Below are 19,790 nucleotides of genomic sequence, written 5' to 3' on the forward strand. Positions count from 1 at the left end.
TTTGAAAAAATGTTTAGATTGGCAGTTCAAAAAGACTCCTGCAATACAGGGGCTTGTTTCAATTTGCTTTTTGGAGATTCACAGTGGTTTTCTAGTCTTCCTTCACCTGTCAGTGCTAGAAATGTATCTTTTATGCACTGAAAGCTGAGGTCTGCAGTATTGCCAGGACTCCAGGAGGTGGAACTCCAAGAACAACAGTAAATATCAGATTTCTTCTCCAGACGGCAACACTGCACTAGACAGAGGAAGGAAATATTTTAAAAATAGAAACTCTCTGCCAAGATAGTTCTGAGGAGCAGAATTCAAATGCACCCTGAACAACACGATTTTCATGAGTGTTGCAGTGGCTTACTGTCCAAGGAGCCTGCAGAGGAATAACATCACTCAGGACTTCTCTGGTAGATTCTGCATCAAGTTTTTGACAGCAAGTATGAGGAGATCTGTGCAAAGACACCCTGCTGCTGTAGACAACAGTTTTGTCTGCAGACGTGTGTGAAGCACAGGTGGTGCCCAGTGGACAAGACTTTTCACAAAGGACTACTGATTTGAGATCACCCTTCAGCACAGCTGGATTTTGTAGAAAACCACGTATATCCACAAAACCAGGCCACTTCAACGCAGAGGTCTCAAACTGGGAACACCACATGAAGTATTTTTTCAACCTAGCTTACTCTCTGTAACAAACCGTTTACATTTGATGTTAGCAATTAATGCTGGAAACTTCCTCCTAAACTGTAGTTCAGCAATTTAGGTAACCACAGCTTTGTTTTTACCTGTTTACATGAAGTCACCCAACTTAAATCACAAGTAGACAGACAGTGTTGGCTTTTATGAAGTGCAAGGATCAGTTTCTTCCACACAGAAAAAAAACCTCTGAAACTGTCCTCTGAATACAAAGTCTAAGCATGTGTAAAGAGCTGTGAATAAATACAAGGGGATATAGGAAAGCAGTATATGTATAATTTTTTTACTGCTCTAAATCAAATAATATCTAATAGACCTGATACGAGTTTAGTCAACCATAGCTTATAAGATTAAAATCCTTGCTGCTAGCTGCATGGTAGCAAAGGGCCAGGGAGACCCTGCCTCTGGAGCATGAAACGCTGGCTTTAAATTTCAGGTTAAACTAATGTTATTTACAATTTGGCATCAAAGTTAAAGCTTTATGCATTTTTGGTCTAAAGGGGGTGATGAAAAGGAGTGAAATGACCCAAGACATGGCATGACCTGGAAAATGTTCTTGGCAATGCCAGTACAGTCTGTGCATTGTTTATACACCCAGATATTAGGTGTATAATGAGACCCGATCATATTTAAATGCAGAGCAGCCGAGCGGCGTTTGATCAGCAGCATGTTCATTACAGGGCACAGCTCTGGATTTCTGGGTGTGAACGTCTTGGAGAAGAGAAGCCAGATGAAAGCAAAGCGTGGTGCAGCAGCCTTAGCCAGAGACAGGCCCTGGGGCCTGGTGGGCAGCAGAGTTGTCCTGGGAGCTTGGCTCCTGCCCCAGATCCAGGAGCACAATGTCCAGAGAGGCTCAGGACAGGCCCATATGGAGACACCACCAAGTAGCATTTGCACCAGCTTGGCCACATCCATCTCTCACTCCCCTCCTTCCAAGGGAGGCGAGGCAGGGGACCACCCTGCATGCCTGCTGCCAAACATCCCAAGAAATACAAGGAAGAGGAGAAGATCTCTCTCTGCAAGGGAAATTCAAACCAACATTGTACCAAAGAAACCTGGGAGGGAGCCGACAGATGAAATGCCTTGCTGCACAGTGCTGGACAATATGTGGGGGATGAAATCACACTGAGATGGTGGTGCAGCTCTGGAGGGACTTGGTCTCAAGGCTAACATTTGGTACAGTGCTGGAAGCATTCCCTGCACAGCCAGCCATAGAGGGCTGCCTCCTCACACCATCCACACAGCTCAGTTTGCTGTGGCTGTCACTTGCCATCCCAAGCACCTGAAATAGGATCAGTTTCTGAGACACGCTTCCATGCACTGCCAGGCTGCACAGAGAGGAAGGAACACCACATGCAGAGCTACTGCCAGGGACGGAGTTGGGAGGAATGGGGCAGGCTGGGACCACAGTATGGCTGTCACTGTCCAGAGGATCCAGTACCTGTGTGAGAGAAGTCTGGGAGCCACCCAAACATCACCTGCCCTTATTACCGCTCCCTCTCCACATCCCATGAATGAAGGAACAGCTTGTTCTTTCCCAGTGTTTGCCAAACTTGAGCTAATTCCAGGGAAGTGCTGGATTTTGCTGCACAAGTAAAAGGCTTTTTATACACTGTTCATGATATCCAAAAGTTTATAAAGGTCTTCGGGATGCATTTGGCTGTTAGACATTATATAAATGTGAGATAATTACCATTAGCATTATGCATTGTTTAAATACACTACAATATCTTCGATAATTAAAATACTGTTGGCAGGTTTGAAACAGTTTGTTTTATAACTAGGCTTCAGGGAGTGGTAAAAACATTTTTCATATAATCAATGCATCTACCTAGGAGGGTTATGTTTTGTTGACAGTAGCACTATGTGTGTACCTACCTACTCTGCACAATTAGTTCCCAGTCCAGTGGCAGCTTTGCAGAAATGCTAATGAAGAGTACAGATTAAATACTCTCCTTAATGCAAAAGAGGACATTCTCAGACAAGTGTTTCATCCCTCATCTCTAGCAGACCACACAAGCAGGCAAAATGGTGCTGCTAGACCACAACTTTCTGAACTACCTGGAATGCAGAGCTCTTCCCACACAGCACAAGCCCAAAAGTGCCGTCCCACCTGGGACTGTCTGTCAGTCCCTGCACCCAGACCTGCCCTGATGCCCCAAGGAGAGCCCCTGCCTCCCACTCTGCCAGTACTAAGCCACAGCATGTGCTAGACCTGCTCCAGTGACTCCCACCAGCCTGATCCTGGTTCCTCCCAGGCACACAGCCCCACTCTGGACACCAGCTCTGCTCCTCTTTGGTGTGCACGTCTCTGCATGTGCAGCTGAACGACTTGCTGTGTCAGGTACAACCTCTGAAGGGACAGAGCCCCAGTGACACAGAACAGATGAACCTCTGAGAAGAGGTACCATGCAGAGTCTTGCTGACAAAAGGCTGCCTAAATGGTGTGGATATCATCCAGAAATACTATGTCAATTAAGAGCAAGTTTTTTCTAAGGACCTAATCAAATTGCAAGACCAGTTTAAAGAATTTGACAAATTCTGACCTTTTTTTAGCATACTCTAAATATTTGTCCACGCCATGTTTTCTGAAACAGCAGGAGAATATTTTAAATTGCTAAATATGCCTAAACCAGACTTTTAGTGATACTCACCCTATAACTCACTTGATTTAAAAGTGTTTTGCTTATACATTTCAGAGACTGTGTGCAGTGTTCTTCTGAAGAAAAAGAGAATCTTCTGGTTTCAGATTCTTAGATTACTTTCTTTCTTTGAATAACGTGGTTTTAAAGGGTTAATCAAGGAAGTACCATGCTAGCACCATGAACAGCCCAATTCATAAAGGACATGGTTTCTGTCCCTGATTTGTTCTGTCCAACTTCATTACCTGGTATCATACCTAATTACTCCACCTTATAGGGAAATGCAGGCTAATGAGGAAGGATGTTATTCACCATATTTAAAACATGATGAAGCAAATGAAATATTACCAAGAGGCAAAAAGGTGATTTGTTTCCTTGTAGCATGCCTGCAAATTAGTCTACAGAAGATAAAGACTTTGTTTAATTACCATATGGAAGGCTTTGTTTAAAACATAAACTGAATTTTCATGCCACCTTCTTGGGACTGTTTGGCAGACAGCAGTCCCATGCTCTTCCCAGTAAAGTGTTAGTTTCAGGGCCACATATGTAGTGAAAGATCTTTGCATTTACATTATTTGAGTTTTATAAGCACTGTTACTTATTTTTTCAAAGGACAGTATCACAAAAAAGAAGCTTTATATTTTGAAGTGTATAAAGCTGATCATTGCATAAATATTTTCAAAAGAAATCACTGTATTTCACAAAGACAGGTATGGGTTTTGCCATAGATCAGAGTGAGGAAGGGGGGGGAAGAGAAATCATCAGAGATCCAAAAATACTTTTCATTTGGAGAAGATATCAGGCCATTTCGATGGCACTGATAGAGTCTCTGCTCCGTCTCCATTACCCACTGAAGGCAGAGTCAGGAGCTGACTACGCTAGATTATATTCCTTATAAGACGGTCACCAATATATATATATGATCTTCAACCTCTATTGATTGATCAATTTCACAAGCAAAGACTGGTGAAATGAAGCTGAAATGAACATCATGCTTTAACTCATTGAACCCATCAGGCCTGAGTTAATCTCACTGCCCACTGTCTCTGATAGAATTCAATTGATCAATCATGTTTCGGTGATAGTACCATTTCAGTGGCTTATTGCTTCTCCATTTCAAGGCTTGACCTGTTAGATATACTTGTACCAGCCCTGCTCCTCCTGGAGACACAGAGACCAGCATCTGCCGACGGCAGAACACTGCCCTGCCTCCACACTTGGAAAAATTCTGGAGTTGCTGAGCACTCCCACCTTTGTATTCTGTTTTTACATGTATTTTACCACTTTTGCAGTTGGGATGTGTGTGAGAACATGAGGAGCCCCAGTGGACAGAGCCTCTCTCTGGTCCCACCCCATGCTGTCCCGCACTGGGAAAAGCAGGGAAAGTACCAGCTTTGTGGCACACCTGCGCTCCAGCCTTCGGGTAAAACAGAAGCTGCAAACTGGCCTCTGCACACACCATCAATACATACACACACTGCCTCGGGGGACAGAGCTGGCTGGACACTGCTCAGCACATGTGTAGACCCCACAGGAGCAGGGCTGGCCAGCAGTCACCATGCACTGGATAGCCAGGGCTCTTTAGGAGTGATGTCCCACCTCTTTTTATGTTTAAGTGTTTAAATGCATGGCCACCCCGCTTACCCCTGGCCTGGCCACCCTCCTGTCCTTTGCTTCTCCCCAGTCCCCCAAGGAGCCATCCAGCCAATAGCTATTTGAACTCTTGTGACCATCCTGGTCTCAGCTGCCCTCACCCCAGGCAACAGCAAGGTGAGTACCAGCTCTTGGCAGGCTGCCTTCACCCCGTACATGGTCCATGAATCAGGCTGCACCTCCCCACTCCCAGCAGTGAAACCCCACTGCAGCACACTGCTCCTGGCAGCACCCACGTGCCATGCTGAGCACATCTGGCAGGCAGCTGCCCAGTGCCTATATACCCAGCGCTGCGTTTGCACTGACACCAGGAAAAGGAAGAAGAAAGACCAAAGTAGATAAGCTGCATTATTTGCCTGTCAGTGCTGCTTTTTCCTAAAATACTCAGCAGCACAGCGATCAGCACTTTTATTATCAAACAGCCACCTCTGGAGAAGTGATGGAGCTCCTCTCCACTGTGAGAACACTTGCTGTCTAGGAGGTCCTCCCTGGTGTATTTGATGGAGCCATGCTGTAGACCGACAATATGTACTAGCTGAAGCTGTGCTTGTACACCTACAAGGTGCCACCCAACAGCATTGTTGCACACCCACGGTGCAATTCCACAGCTGCAAAGCTGCACCACTGAGCTGGTTGTGGGAATCACCAAAAAAAAAAGGGGGTTTTATTTATCAGAACAGATTTCCCATGAGTTTAAAGCTCATCTCCTCTTACGGTGATTTTAATCCTGCAGTAGGCACACAGAAATTTTATTACCAATCTCCTAGTTTGTGCTAGGAAAGGCCTGCAGTTACTCCATCCCATAATTCCCTCTGGAGCAGTCAGCATAAGCGTGGTGGGACCTGGCACCTTGGCAGCATTAACATTAATGAACCTGACAGCTCATCCATCTGAACAGGCGCAGATAGTGCCACTGAATGGAGCCAGACTGCTTGTGAACCTGCAAGGGCTGTCCACAGGATGGATTTTGATCACACCACAAGCTTTGCATGCATAGGATGCAGCTTTGTCACTGCTGCCCATGGCACCGTGTGCAGGTGGGCTGATGGTTACTGCAGGGCTTCTAGCTGGGTCAGAGTATCCCAGGCAGGCCTGGGCTTTCTCTTTTGCCCAGCAGCTGCAGGGAAGATTGTGGAGGCAGAGGGGCGACAGGTGCTCTGGGGCTCTCTGGACAGTCCCCTGTGGTGCTCCAGAGCAGCAGTAAAGCTCACTGCACAGTCTTGCCCACCCCAGCAGTGGTCTGAGCACACAGGAGACAGCAATCTGCTGAGCAGCATGGGTTGTCAGCCTCCACAAAGCACCTCGAGGTCACGTCCACAGCAACCAGGCCCATCAAGGGGCAGAGATAGAATCATAGAATAATTAGGGTTGGAAAGGACCTTAAGATCATCTAGTTCCAACCCCCCTGCCATCAGCAGGGACACCTCACACTAAACCATCCCACCCAAGGCTTTCCAACCTGGCCTTGAACACCACCAGGGATGGAGCATTCACAACTTCCCTGGGCAACCCATTCCAGTGCTTCACCACCCTCACAGTAAAGAACTTATTCCTTAGATCCAATCTAAACTTCCCCTGTTTAAGTTTTAACCCATTACCCCTTGTCCTGTCACTACAGCCCCTAATGAAGAGTCCTTCCCCATCATCCCTATAGCCTCCCTTCAGATACTGGAAGGCTGCTATGAGGTCCCCACGCAGCCTTCTCTTCTCCAGGCTGAACAGCCCCAACTTTCCCAGCCTGTCTTCATACGGGAGGTGCTCCAGTCCCCTGATCATCCTCGTGGCCCTCCTCTGGACTTGTTCCAACAGTTCCATGTCCTTTTTATGTTGAGGACACCAGAACTGTACGCAACACTGCAAGTGAGGTCTCACGAGAGCAGAGTAGAGGGGCAGGATCACCTCCTTCGACCTGCTGGTCACACTCCTTTTGATGCAGCCCAGGAAACGGTTGGCTTTCTGGGCTGCGAGCGCACACTGAAGCCGGCTCATGTTCATCTTCTCATTGACCAACACCCCCAAGGCCTTTTCCGCAGGCCTGCTCTGAATCTCTTCTCTGCCCAACCTGTGCCTGGGATTGCTCTGACCCAGGTGTAGGACCTTGCACTTGTCATGGTTAAACTTCATAAGGTTGGCATTACCCCACCTCACAAGTGTGTCGAGGTCCCTCTGGATGGCATTCCTTCCCTCCAGCGTATCAACCGAACCACATAGCTTGGTGTCATCGGCAAACTTGCTGAGGGCGCACTCAATCCCACTGTCCATGTCACCGACAAAGATGTTGACCAAGACCGGTCCCAACACCGATCCCTGAGGGACACCACTCGTTACTGGTCTCCAGCCGGACATCGAGCCATTGACCACAGCTCTTTGCATGCAGCCACCGAGCCAGTTCTTTATCCACCGACTGGTCCACCTATCAAACTGATGTCTCTCCAATTTAGAGACAAGGATGTCATGTGGGACAGTGTCAAAGGCTTTGCACAAGTCCAGGTAGATGACGTCAACTGCTCTGCCCCTGTCCATCAGTTTCGTAGCCCCATCATAGAAGGCCACCAAATTGGTCAGGCAGGATTTGCCCTTAGTGAAGCCATGCTGGCTGTCACCAACCACCTCCTTGTTTTTCATGTGCCTTAGCATGCCTGCCAGGAGAATCTGTTCCAAGATTTTGACATGCACAGAGGTGAGACTGACAGGTCTGTAATTCCCCGGGTCATCCATTTTCCCCTTCTTGAAAATGGGGGTTATCTTTCCCTTTTTCCAGTCGTCAGGAACTTCACCTGACTGCCATGATTTTTCAAATATGATGGCCAGTGGCTTAGCAACTTCATTTGCCAAACTTCATTCAATCAGGACCTGTGGATGGATTTCATCAGGTCCCATGGACTTGTGTATGTTTAGTTTTTTTAAGATAGTCTCAAACCAGATCCTCTCCTACAGTGGGCCCAGGGTCTTCATTCTCACAGTCCCTGCATCTGCCTTCCAAGACTTGGGTGGTGTGGTCAGAGCCTTTGCCAGTGAAGATTGAGGCAAAGAAGTCATTAAGAACCTCAGCCTTCTCCAAATCCAGTCTAGCCAGTTCTCCGATAGCTTCCAGAGGGGGCCTACGCTGTCCCTAGTCTATCTTTTATTCGCTACATACCTATAGAATCCCTTCCTGTTATCCTTAACATCCTTAGCCAAGTTCAATTCTAACTGGGCCTTAGGTTTCCTAACCTGGTCCCTAGCTTCCCGGACAACATCCCTGTATTCTTCCCAGGCCGCCTGTCCTTGCTTCCACCTTCTATAAGCCTCTTTTTTCCTTTGAATTTTCCTGAGCAGCTCCTTATCCATCCAAGGAGGTCTCCTGGCCCTCCTGCTGCACTTCCTTCTAGTTGGGATGCAACACTCCTGAGCTTGTAGCAGGTGATCCTTGAATATCAACCAACAGTCTTGGGCCCCCCTGCCCTCTAGGGCTATATCCCATGGAACCTTACTAAGCAGGTTCCTGAAGAGGCCTGCTCTCTTGAAGTCCAGGGCAGTGAGCTTGCTCCACACTCTTTTCAGTGTCCTGAGGATCTTGAATTCGACCATCTCGTGGTCGCTGCAACCAAGGCTGCCCTGGAGCGTCACATTTTCAACCAGCCCTTCCCTGTTGGTGAGCACAAGGTCAAGCATGGCACCTCTCCTTGTCGGCTCCTCTATTACTTGCAGAAGGAAGTTGTCTTCCACACAATCGAGGAACCTCCTGGATTGCTTGTGCCGAGCCGTACCGTCGTTTCAACAGATGTCAGGGTGGTTGAAGTCCCCCATGAGAACAAGGGCCTGTGAGCGTGAGGCTTTTCCTATCTGTCTGTAGAGTGCTTCATCCACAGATTCGTCTTGATCAGGCAGTCTGTAACAGATCCCCACAGTAATGTCCCCCATCGCTGTTCTCCCTTTAACCCTGACCCACAACCTCTCTGCTGACTGCTCACCCATCCCCAGACAGAGTTCCATACTCTCCAGCCTATCCCTAACATAAATAGCAACTCCCCCTCCCCGCCTGCCAGGCTTGTCTTTTCTAAAGAGCCTGTAACCTTCCATTCCAACACTCCAGTTGTAGGAGCCATCCCACCATGTTTCTGTGATGCCTATTATATCATACTCCCGTAGTCGTGCACACATCTCTAATTCCTCTTGTTTGTTCCCCGTGCTACAGGCGTTTGCATAGAGGCATCTGAGCAGAGCTCCAAATGAAGCTGGCTCATTGGCTGGAGCGGCTGGAATATCTCTACATTGCTCCGAGCATTTATTGTAGGTGCTGGCAACTGAGTGGGTGTGTTGGGATGGAATGATGCCTCCTCCCCCAACACATCTAGTTTAAAGCAACCTTGACCAGCCTGGCAAGCCTCCTACCAAAACCACTCTTCCCCTTATCAGACCAGCTCCACCAGCCCCTAGTAGACCTGGCCTCCTAAATTGAGTCCCATGTTACAGATACCCAAACCCCTGCCTATGGCACCACCATTCTAACTATTTGTTAACCTGGTAAATCCTCCTGGCCTTTTAAGGTCCTCCCTTTGCCCTGGAGAATTGATGAAAAGACAATCTGAGCTCCAGAGCCCCTAACCACCTCTCCCAGGGCTCTGTAGTCCTTCTTTATGTTCCCTGGGCTACTCCTATCTGTATCACTAGCACCCACATGGATCACTAGAAGCAGGTAATTGTCCATTGGACTCACTAGAGCAGGCAGCCTCTCTGCAACATCCCTCATCCGTGCCGCAGGTAGGCAACACACCTCCCTTGAGACTGGGTCAGGCCGACAGATGAGTGCTTCTGTTCCTTTCAAAGTAGAGTCCCCTACCACTATGACCCGTCACTTCTTCCTCACAGCACCAGTAGAGATCTTCTTTACCAGTGCATCAGCTGGTTGTTTCTGGCACAAGTGTGTTTCCTCCTTATCCCCCTGCAGGACAGCAAAGTGGTTCTGGGTGGGGACAACAGCTTTAGGAGGAAGCCCCTTGCTTTTAATTGTCCTTTTCCTTCTTTTTCTTTTTCTGTTGGTTTTTTTTGTTACTGTTTCCCAGCTTCCTGGGTTGATGGCCTCCTTCCTTCCTCCATGAGCTACAGGGGACGCTTGAGGCCCCCGCACAGTTTGGGCCTGGAGCAAGCAGTCCTGCTTCCTCTCAGGTTTCCTGACATCTCTCAGCCTGTTGACAGTGTCCCGCAGCTCAGTCACCTCCTGCAGGAGAACCTCCACCAGGGAGCACCGAGTGCAGCCCTGCCCATTGGGCACTGTTCCCTCACAAGACCAGTGCAGGCACTCTCTACACTCTCAGCATTGCACTGCAGCCTCCCCTCTCATCAGCTCTGTCTGGGTGCCTACGCTGGCCACCGCAGGGGCAGCCAGAGCAGAGCTCCCAGACCGGGCCCTGGTCATCAGGTGAGTGCTCAGCATTCCACTCACTTGCCTGTGCAAACTACCTCAACCCACCCTATTTGCCACGCTCCTGGTCACTCGTTCTCCCAGGGTCAGGTTTTTACTCAGTCACAGCTGGTGCCTCTCCTCCTGGCCCCGCCCCCTGTGAGTCCCTGCTCGCGTCAGCGGAGCTGCCGGCTCCTGGGCAAGTCCTGTCGAGGACTTGAGGCTCCCTCGGTGGCTCTGGGCGCTCTGAGTTGAGGATCCTGAACGCTGATCTCCTCCCAGCTCTGGTGTTGAAGGCTCTGGTGTTGAAGGCGTCCTCTCCCGAGCTATTCACCTCAGCAATTGACCTCAAATCATCTGAGATCAGTGACTTGAGGGAGTGATGGAGCTTCTGTGGGGTTTCTGATTGCTCTTCCGCTGAAGTTTTATGTTTAAAAAATGGCAAACATAATGAAGTGATACCCCTGGCCCCTCAGCAGGGAATTCAGAAATGCAGGGACAAAGGTTAAAAGGAAGAGACTGAGCAAGATGGCATGTATGCCTGAGCCCAGCTCACACACAGTGGGCATATGCAATCCCCTCATGTCTCCTGGGGCCTCAGGGAACTGTGGGGACCTGAACAAACCCCCAGGGCAGCAGGACCCCTCGGCCAGCTGCAGCATACCGTAGGAATGGGCTTACATTTCTGTAACTTTTATACTATTTAAAGGGAGATATAACTGCAGGTACTATATATATAAAATAAGTCATGGCAATTTTATTAACAAATGATTGCGATAAACTACTTCTTTTCCTTATCCATTTTTTGAAGCTGTGCTCAGCCACAAGCTGTGGAGATGTGCACTTGATATCATGTACTCCCAGCTCAAAGTGTATTTTTAAATGGTTGTTAAAAGCTTATTGAAGCAATTTTAACATAGTTTATACCTACTTCTGTATGAAGAACACATCCTTTCATCATTTGTTTCCAAAAAATCATTTCTAGTTATGCTTGGGCAACACAGACTAAAGCAAGTTGAAGATGAAACTGTGCTTTGCATAGCTTTGGAAATGTCAAACTGGTCTTTGATTATGATCAACTGTGAGAGGATTTACAGCTCTCAAAAATACTAGGAGAGCAGAATCTGACAGCCAAAGGAAATGCAGTGATAGGACACGAAAATGCAGCCCAGCTGGGTCTGTGCAAAGAGGAGTGAACACTCAACACAGTAACTCTGGGGCATCTGTTACGCTGGTGGAGTGAAACACCACAGACACTGGCACAGAAAATTGACCTGCAGGAGTTTGCACACCATGAGCACTGCACGCCCCAGAACACCTACAGCCTGTGTGGACCCAACAGAGACAATCAAACTTCTGCCAGTCCAAGGAACTGACAGTTGATGGGGAAAATACAGGCTATTCAACTGTCACCAGTCAAAACTTACCTTTCCATGCAAGCTTGAAACAGCAAATCAAAATTCCCACCTAACACCTTGGATTCTTCTCAAAGCACTTAATTGGGGAACTTACCCAGACAAAACAGAAGCAGTTAAGAGCTCATCCACATCTCACCCACTCTATGAGCCAAACTTCAAAGCACCAAGAGCACTGCTGTATCCCCACAGGTGACCGATGGCAAACCACTGCACTGCCAAAAGCCTTGGCAAAGCACAGAGGACTCCTAAGCAGCAATGCTACTCTTAAATTGCAAATTCCTAGCAACACATTCAAATTGTACCACCAATCAACCCATGACAAGGCTGGATCTACTGCATGGAAAAGAGAGAGAAAAGACTGCAGAGGATGCTTGAAGAAAATTTTTGAGGTGCAAATATCCACATTACACAGCTGTAGAGGATCTCCAAAACTTAATTTCTTCTGACTAATGCACATGGATAAAATACATAAAAATACTGTTCATCTTAGACTTCGTGTAACTTGCAAAAATTTGTAGGTGCATATTATATTTTATAATTATGTTTTACTTGCATTTTGTGTGTAAGCATTATGCTGCATTCAGTTGAGACATTTCCTTGCTTCATTTTAAGAGTGCACATTTGCAGGCTTGAGACTACAGTTCCTGATTTTGTAGAAGACTGGAAGAAGGCTACATCACCCCAATCTACAAGAAGGGCCCAAAGGGCAACCCAGGAAATTATAGGCCCATCAGTCTTACTTCAGCCCCTGGAAAAGTTATGGAACAGATCCTCCTAGGAGATACCACAAGTCAAATGAAGCACATGATTGGGAAAAAACAGGGATCTGCCAAGGGCAAATAGTGTTTGAGAAACCTCATAACCTTCTACCACAAAGTAACCTGCTCAGTTGATGTGGGGTGAGCAGTGAACTTTGTCTACCTGGATTTCCCACAACCTCATCCTAGGGAAACTGTCACGTTATGGTCTTGATGAGTGGTCTGTGCAGTGGTGGGGGGGACTAGTGACTGGCCACACCTCAAGGGTGGTGGTGAACAGCTCCTTTTCCAGCTGGCAACCTGTCACCAGTTGGGGGTACCCTAGGTATTATTTTTGGGCCCAGTGCCTAGTTCCATGTCTTCATAAGTGATCTGGGATCAAACGTACCATGACGAACTTTGCTCATGATACCAAACCAAGGGGGAAGTGGACACTTTGGAAGGGAGAGCCACTCTGCAGGATGAGCTGGACAGGCTGGAAGAGTGGGCTGACAACAACCTTATGGAGTTCAACAAGGACAAGTGTAAAGTCTTGCACCTAGAAAAACCCAATCCAAGAGTGCAACACAGGCTGAGATCTTACCAGCTGGGAGCAGCTCTGTGGAAAGGGACCTGGTGGTCCTGGGGGACACAAGCTCAATAGCAGTGAACAGCATGCAGTTGCAGCAAAGAAAGCTATCAGGAGGCTGGGGAACATCAACAAGGACATCAGCAGCAGAGATAAAGATGCCACTGTCCTACTCTAATGTTAGGCCACACGAGGAATACTGTGTTCAGTTTTGGTCCCTGTTGTACAAAGAAGTTGTAGAAGGGCTGGAGAGGGTCCAGAGAAGGAAAGGTGATCCCAGGATTGGGAAGGCATGTGAGGAAAGGCTCAGAGAGCTGGGCTTTCAGCCTGGAGAAAAGAAGGCTCAGAGGAGACCTTATTACCATGTTCTAGTATTTAAAGGGTGGCTACAGAGAAGGCAGAGACTCCCTTTTTACTATGAGTCCCATGGAAAAGATGAGCAGTGATGGGTACAAGTTACTCCTGGGGACATTCCGGATGGACACAAGAGGAAATTTTTTCACAATGAGAACAACCAGCCACTGGAATAATCTGCTTGGAGAAGTGGTGGATTCCCCAGTGTTGGACACTGTTAAGATTTGGCTGGACAGGGTGCTGGGACTAGGTTATGCTTTGTCATCTAGTCTGGGTTATGCTTTGTCAAAAAAGATTGGACCAGAGGATCCTTGAGATCTCTTCTAGAATTCCATGATTCTATGATTCTATGAGAAAGGCAGACAGTGACTCAATGAAAATGTCTCCCTGCATATGTTCATATTTTGTGGTTCTGCCTTAAATGTTCTGATGCACTGGACACAGAACAAAATTCATCAGCCAAGGTTTTATTTTTAAGGAAAAAAACTGTAGCTCTTCGCTAGTTATCATAATTAACTAGTGTCATCTAAACAGTAATTATTTATCCCGCAGTAAACTCAGCAGTCTACGGTACAACTCCCTCAACACCATGCTTATCACACAGATGCCCTTACTAAGCATGTATGGGAGAATCTCACTTGCATGTACTTCTGTAATTTCAAAGGCTGCTTTCATTCAGGGAGAGGCCAAGCAGGTCACTTTTTCGGCTGCATCACAGGAATTCTACCAGCAACCTCTAAAGTGGCAAGCCTGTTCTTGCAGCTTCACTTGAGATAAGCACGCTGGAAACAGCCCCACCAAGCCACCAGCTGAGGCTGCACTCTTGCTCATGTCTGCACCTGTTTTCCTAAGCTCACTAATTCCCCTCCCAGCTAAAGGGATAAATCCTTCATGGAAGAAAATAAATTAATTAATTAATAAATAAATAACCTTAAAAAATATATACATATATATGGCTAGAGCTTGGCAAATAATTTCTGAAGACTGATGTATCTGAGTGTTCCCTCTCTGTCCCAACAGTCAGCTGTTGGCAAACCAATACTTTCTATGACTCAATAATCGTGGTCTGAGAGCGAACACCCAGAGTGGCAAACACAGGTCTTGCCTCTCTGAGTTTGCTCAGTGCTCTAGCAGGGGATGTGATTTTGACTGCTTTGCAAACCTGCAGCAATGGGGAAATTTTTGAGACTTCCATAGGAAACCACTGCTTGACTGAAACTGAACCTTGTTCACTAGTGGGATCATTTCTGAACAGCTGCATGACACAAAGCCCTACTGGGGAAAACCCTGAACATGTCAAGAGTTAAAAAACTTAAATTTTGAAATCAAAGTTGGTTTAGATTTCCAGTTCAAAATCATTTTAGTGTTTAAATAAACAGTAATGATCTCATATAGAATCATAGAATAATTGAGGTTGGAAAAGGCCCTTAAGATCATCAAGACCAACTGTTAACCCAGCACTGCCAATTCCATCACTAAACCATGTCCCTAAGCACCACATCCCCATGTCTTTTAAATCCCTCCAGGAATGGTGACTCCACCACCTCCCTGGGCAGCCTGTTCCAATGATTTACAATCCTTTTGGGGAAGAAATTTTTCCTAATATCCAATCTAAACTTCCCCTGGCACAACTGGAGGCTGTTTTGTCCTATCATCTATCTATGTATCTATATAGATATGTGTGTGTCTATATATGATATATGTCTATATATCTATATGTAGACGTATTATAAATTAAATAAGCCTTCATTCCTCATGACTGACCAAATCCAGGCACCAGCTCTTCCTCTCCACTACGTGACCCATCCCCTGGGCCAGGTGGGTTTCATCCCAGTGCATCAGCCTTTCTTACAGTGTACTGTATTGCCGTCTGTGCTGGTGGTGCAGCACATCACATGGAGTGCAGGATGCTTTCTAAGGCATGTACATAACCCAATGGACTGGATAATAAATCTGCACAACCAGGGCAACAGAACAAATGTTTTAAAAATATCAGTGCTTCAGGTGTAAGCAAGCTCTTCAGATTATTTTCTATGACTCATTCAAGGCACGATTATTCATCATTGTAGCTTTTGCCTAAAATGCTTTCCAAAACAGGAAATAAAAACATAAAATTTTTAGGGGTAGTTGGAATTCTTTTTAAGATAAATTAGTTTTAGTTAATGAAAAACTGAAAATATCTCCAACTTTGTACTTTGTGATGAACAACAAATGGCTGAGTAAAAGACAAGCACTTCTCCTTTAGAATATTTACAGAATCTTTAAGAGTGGTTCATTAAAACCTTTTATGGTTTTATTTCCCCAACTGTCTTAATTTGATTCCTTTTAACAAGAAATGAAGCCCACTCAGGATGTGTGCTGCCTAGAATTTTTCTTCTTCACATACATACACCTGTGTATACATAAACAACATCATGTAGCCCTGCTCTGCAAAGCCACAGATACTTTCCTATACCCCAGGTAGAGCTAGTGCTGACAAGATGAAACCATGCACAGTTCACAGAAACAACTAGTTTGCACCACTCTGCTTCCAAGTGAAATCAAGAAAGAAAGAAAAAAAAAAAGAAAAGAAAGAAAAAAAAGGAGGGAAAAGAGAGAAAAGAAAGGAAGAGAGGAAGGGAAGAGGAAAGGGAAGAAAAGGGAAGAAAAGGAGGGGAGAGGGAGAGCAAACCAAAGGGAAGGGAAGGGAAAGGAAGGGAGAAGGGAGAAGGGAAAAGGGGAAAGGGAAAAAGGGAAAAGAGAAAAAAGGAGGACACACTTGTAATATGTGTAGCTAACTCTGCTACCACTGCACAGCAGGCAAAAGGACAGTGGCTGGTTGTAGGTGCAAAGCAGGGGGTTCAAGCAGCAAGGCCATTCCAACAGGAAACAAGGAGTCCCTTCACCAGTGCACAAGCACCCATTGCTGATTTCCCCTTCCTCAAAGATGGCATGGCAGCTCTGGCCATAGCTGCAGACAGATTGATGACCCAGGGTCTGCCCAGCTACCATCACTGGGGTGAACTGGGAGCACACCACTGGCACCCTGCACCTTGCATCTTCTCACTACCCGCCCGCACCAACTCCTATCTGCCATCACAACCTGCGCCCAGGCCTCGGGAAGGCACCCCACATCCGGGGGGCTGCCTGCCAGGCTCCGACACCTCCCCATGCTGCCGGAACGCAGCACCGGTTGTTACCATAACACACTCGATTGTTCTCAGCAATGCTCCAGCAAATAAAGCCATTAATTACAGTCTCTCCCTGAGCCACTGTTGGCTGGAGCGGCAATCAGTGTGCAACCCCTCATTGCCTGCTCTCAGGGAGCGGAGACAGATGCCATAAAAATGATCCGCAGCCCACGCCAAGCCCTACCAGTGCAGCAGCAGCAAGCTATGTTCAGGAACATGCAATGCTGTATTTATTTGGCCTGCCACAGCCGTGGGGGATGGCACCCCATTAGGCAATTATTTTTATCTTATAACGTCAATTTACTTACTCTGATTGGCTTCCTGCCACCAAATAGCAATTAAATTGCAAACGCTTGCTGAAGCTTATTTTCTGTCTCTCTTTCCCCCCATTTCCCTTCCTTCTTTCTCTCTCCTCTTCTTTTTGTTAGAGAGAGAGCACCCAATGTTCAAACATAATTTAATTTATTTTCCTTTCCATATCTCAAAGGAAAATCTATATCTCCCCCTGGAAGGCCATTTGCCCTCTGTTATTAGGAGCTGAGGTATCACAGCACTTGGCAATTTGTTTCAACCAACTATCGGCAGCCCATCAGGACTCCTCAGGACCGCTGCTATCTCAATGCAATTGTATTTGGTATTGCCATTTATGATTTGGTTTTAATAGCTGCCAGTACCCACCAGACAGCCAGGTTTCAATTCTCACACAGTGTGCCCACCCCATTCCCTCCCACAGTGGCCACCTCCTCTCCTGGGATGCTCATCAGCTGCTGGCAGAGATCTTCACTCATCCCATCAGCAGAGACCCTTGTTAGCTCCCTAACAGCTGTATTGCAGGAGGCAATGGGGTGGACAAAGCTGCTGGAGGTTATAAGCTGTTCCAGTGACAAACTGCGGTATGCACAAGCTTTGGCATGTGGTGAGCACAGGGAGCTGGAGCCCATGTGGGAGCCCATGTGGCAGCTGCATGTGAGCAATCCCTGCCTTGCAATGGGGACATGCTGCACCTGTGCACGCTCATCACCCCTTCACTGCCACAACAGCACTTGGTCTCCTCTGACTCAGGGTCAGGTCTAACCAAGGTCTAACCAAGACATGGCACAAGCTGGCATTTATGTACCAAAGCAGTGTCTAAGAAACCTTCCCCTTGCTGCTGTGACATTCCAGAACCAGTGATGACTGCCAGCACAAGACCCCAAAACATCCCACTTCACAAGCAAACCAACACCCTTTCACAATGTCCTACTGCAGAGCACCTCTGCCTGTGCCCTCAGGGAGAGGGAAAGGGGATAAGACCGAGTCACACAAACAGGGATGGCTGGCAGATGAGCACCAGTGATAAACATGAGCATCCCCAGCACATCTGCAGTGGATCTGCAGGGTGACCAGAAAGGTAAGCGGAGCAAAAGTGCAATCAGAATGAACAGGCAAATGCTAATCAGCAACAGAGGTGAAGTCTCTCAGAGGCACAGCACACCCAACCCATGGGCAAAGCACAGGACCAAAACCCACCTGCCCACGCTGCCTTTGGCTTCCCACAGAGCATGTGGGATCATCTAGGGAAAAGACAGGGAGAGCACAACGCCATGGAAAATCAGTTACAATCTCTCTGGATGCAGGGGAAGCCCTTACACAGGTATCTCTATCACTCCCTGTGCTGTGCACACATGCTCAGTTCATGAGTGGGTGCGGAGCACAGGACATACAGAGATGGAACACAAGGAAAAACACCCCCCGACAAGCACCTTCCCACAGCTAAGCATAGCAGAACTCCCACCGAAAGGGAACAGAGCGTATCAACCTGAAAACAAACACAAGCCATCGCTTCCCTTTTGTGCAGGGATGTGTCAGTGAGGATGCCCCTTCTGTGAGCAGACACAAGAGGTTCAACTGTGCCTGCCTTGGACAACACCTTCTCTGAGGGCAGGAGGGACTCCCTGGGTCACATGGAGACAAACCAGCATGGCACAGGGCTCCCAAGGGCACCCATGAGCTGGGTCTCCACAAACCTGACTCCAAGCCCTGCCTCTTCCACAGTGCTGGCACCCTGTAGCAAGACTTGTTGGAGTGCCTCAGTTTCCCCACTGGTGAAGTGAGGACATTCTAACCGAACACATTGTAATTAGTAAAGATCTCCTATCAGCAAAGTCCCACCTGTCGTAAATTGTCTGTACTGCATACAAAAATTCTTCACCAATTCAGAAACAAGCAGATGTGTTTATACTGTGCTTGCCATCTACCAGGATGATTGTCAACAGTGTTTGTAGTTGACCCTGAGAGGCTTGCAAGGTGGGCCAATGCCGACTTCATGAAGTTCAACAAAGCAAAGTGCAAGGTCCTATACCTGGCTCAGAGCAATCCCAGGCACAGATACAGGTTGGGCAGAAAAGACATTCAGAGCAGCCTGAGGAGAAGGACTTGGGAGCATTGATCAAAGAGAAACTGAACATGAGCCGGCTTCAGTGTGTACTTGCAGCCCAGAAAGCCAGCTGTATCTTGGGCTGCATCAAAAGGAGCGTGACCAGCAGGTTGAAGGAGGTGATCCTGCCCCTCTACTCTGCTCTTGTGAGACCTCACTTGGAGTATTGTGTGCAGTTCTGGTGTCCTCAACATAAAAAAGGCACGGAGCTGTCAGAGCAAGTCCAGAGGAGGCTGGGGCTGTTGGGGCTGTTCAGCCTGGAGGAGAGAAGGCTGCGTGGAGACCTCATAGCAACTTTCCAGTATCTGAAGGATGCTGGAAACGAACTCTTCATCAGGGACTGTAGTGATAGGTCAAGGAGTAATGGGTTTAAACTTAAACAGGGGAAGTTCAGGTTAGATGTAAGGAAGAAGTTTTTTACTGTACAGGTGGTGAGGCACTGGAACAGGTTGACCAGAGAAGCTGTGGCTGCGCCATTCCTGCAGCGAGCAAGGCCAGGATGGATGGCCTTCAGCAACTTGATCTAGTGTGAGGTGTCCCTGCCCATGGCAGGGGGGTTGGAACTAGATGATCTTAAGGTCCTTTCCAACCTAAATCATTCTATCAGAATTACCAGGTTGGAAGGGACCTTCAAGATCATCGAGTCCAACCCATGCCCTCCCTACACCTCGACTAAACCATGTCACCAAGTGCCACATCCAATCTCTTTTTAAACACATCCAGGGATGGCGACTCCACCACCAC

At 47.4% G+C, this 19,790-nt stretch overlaps 1 protein-coding gene across 9 annotated transcripts in view; it reads right to left on the reverse strand.

Annotated features, from left to right (window-relative positions):
- PAX5 (paired box 5) overlaps positions 1 to 19,790 on the reverse strand; it is a gene marked incomplete at its 3' end in the record, with an annotated part of 139,514 nt that overhangs the window by 84,354 nt on the left and 35,370 nt on the right. The window lies entirely within an intron of this gene.

Source organism: Psittacula echo (genome assembly GCF_963264785.1).
Source record: "Psittacula echo genome assembly, chromosome: Z".
Taxonomy (NCBI): Eukaryota; Metazoa; Chordata; class Aves; order Psittaciformes; family Psittacidae; genus Psittacula; species Psittacula echo.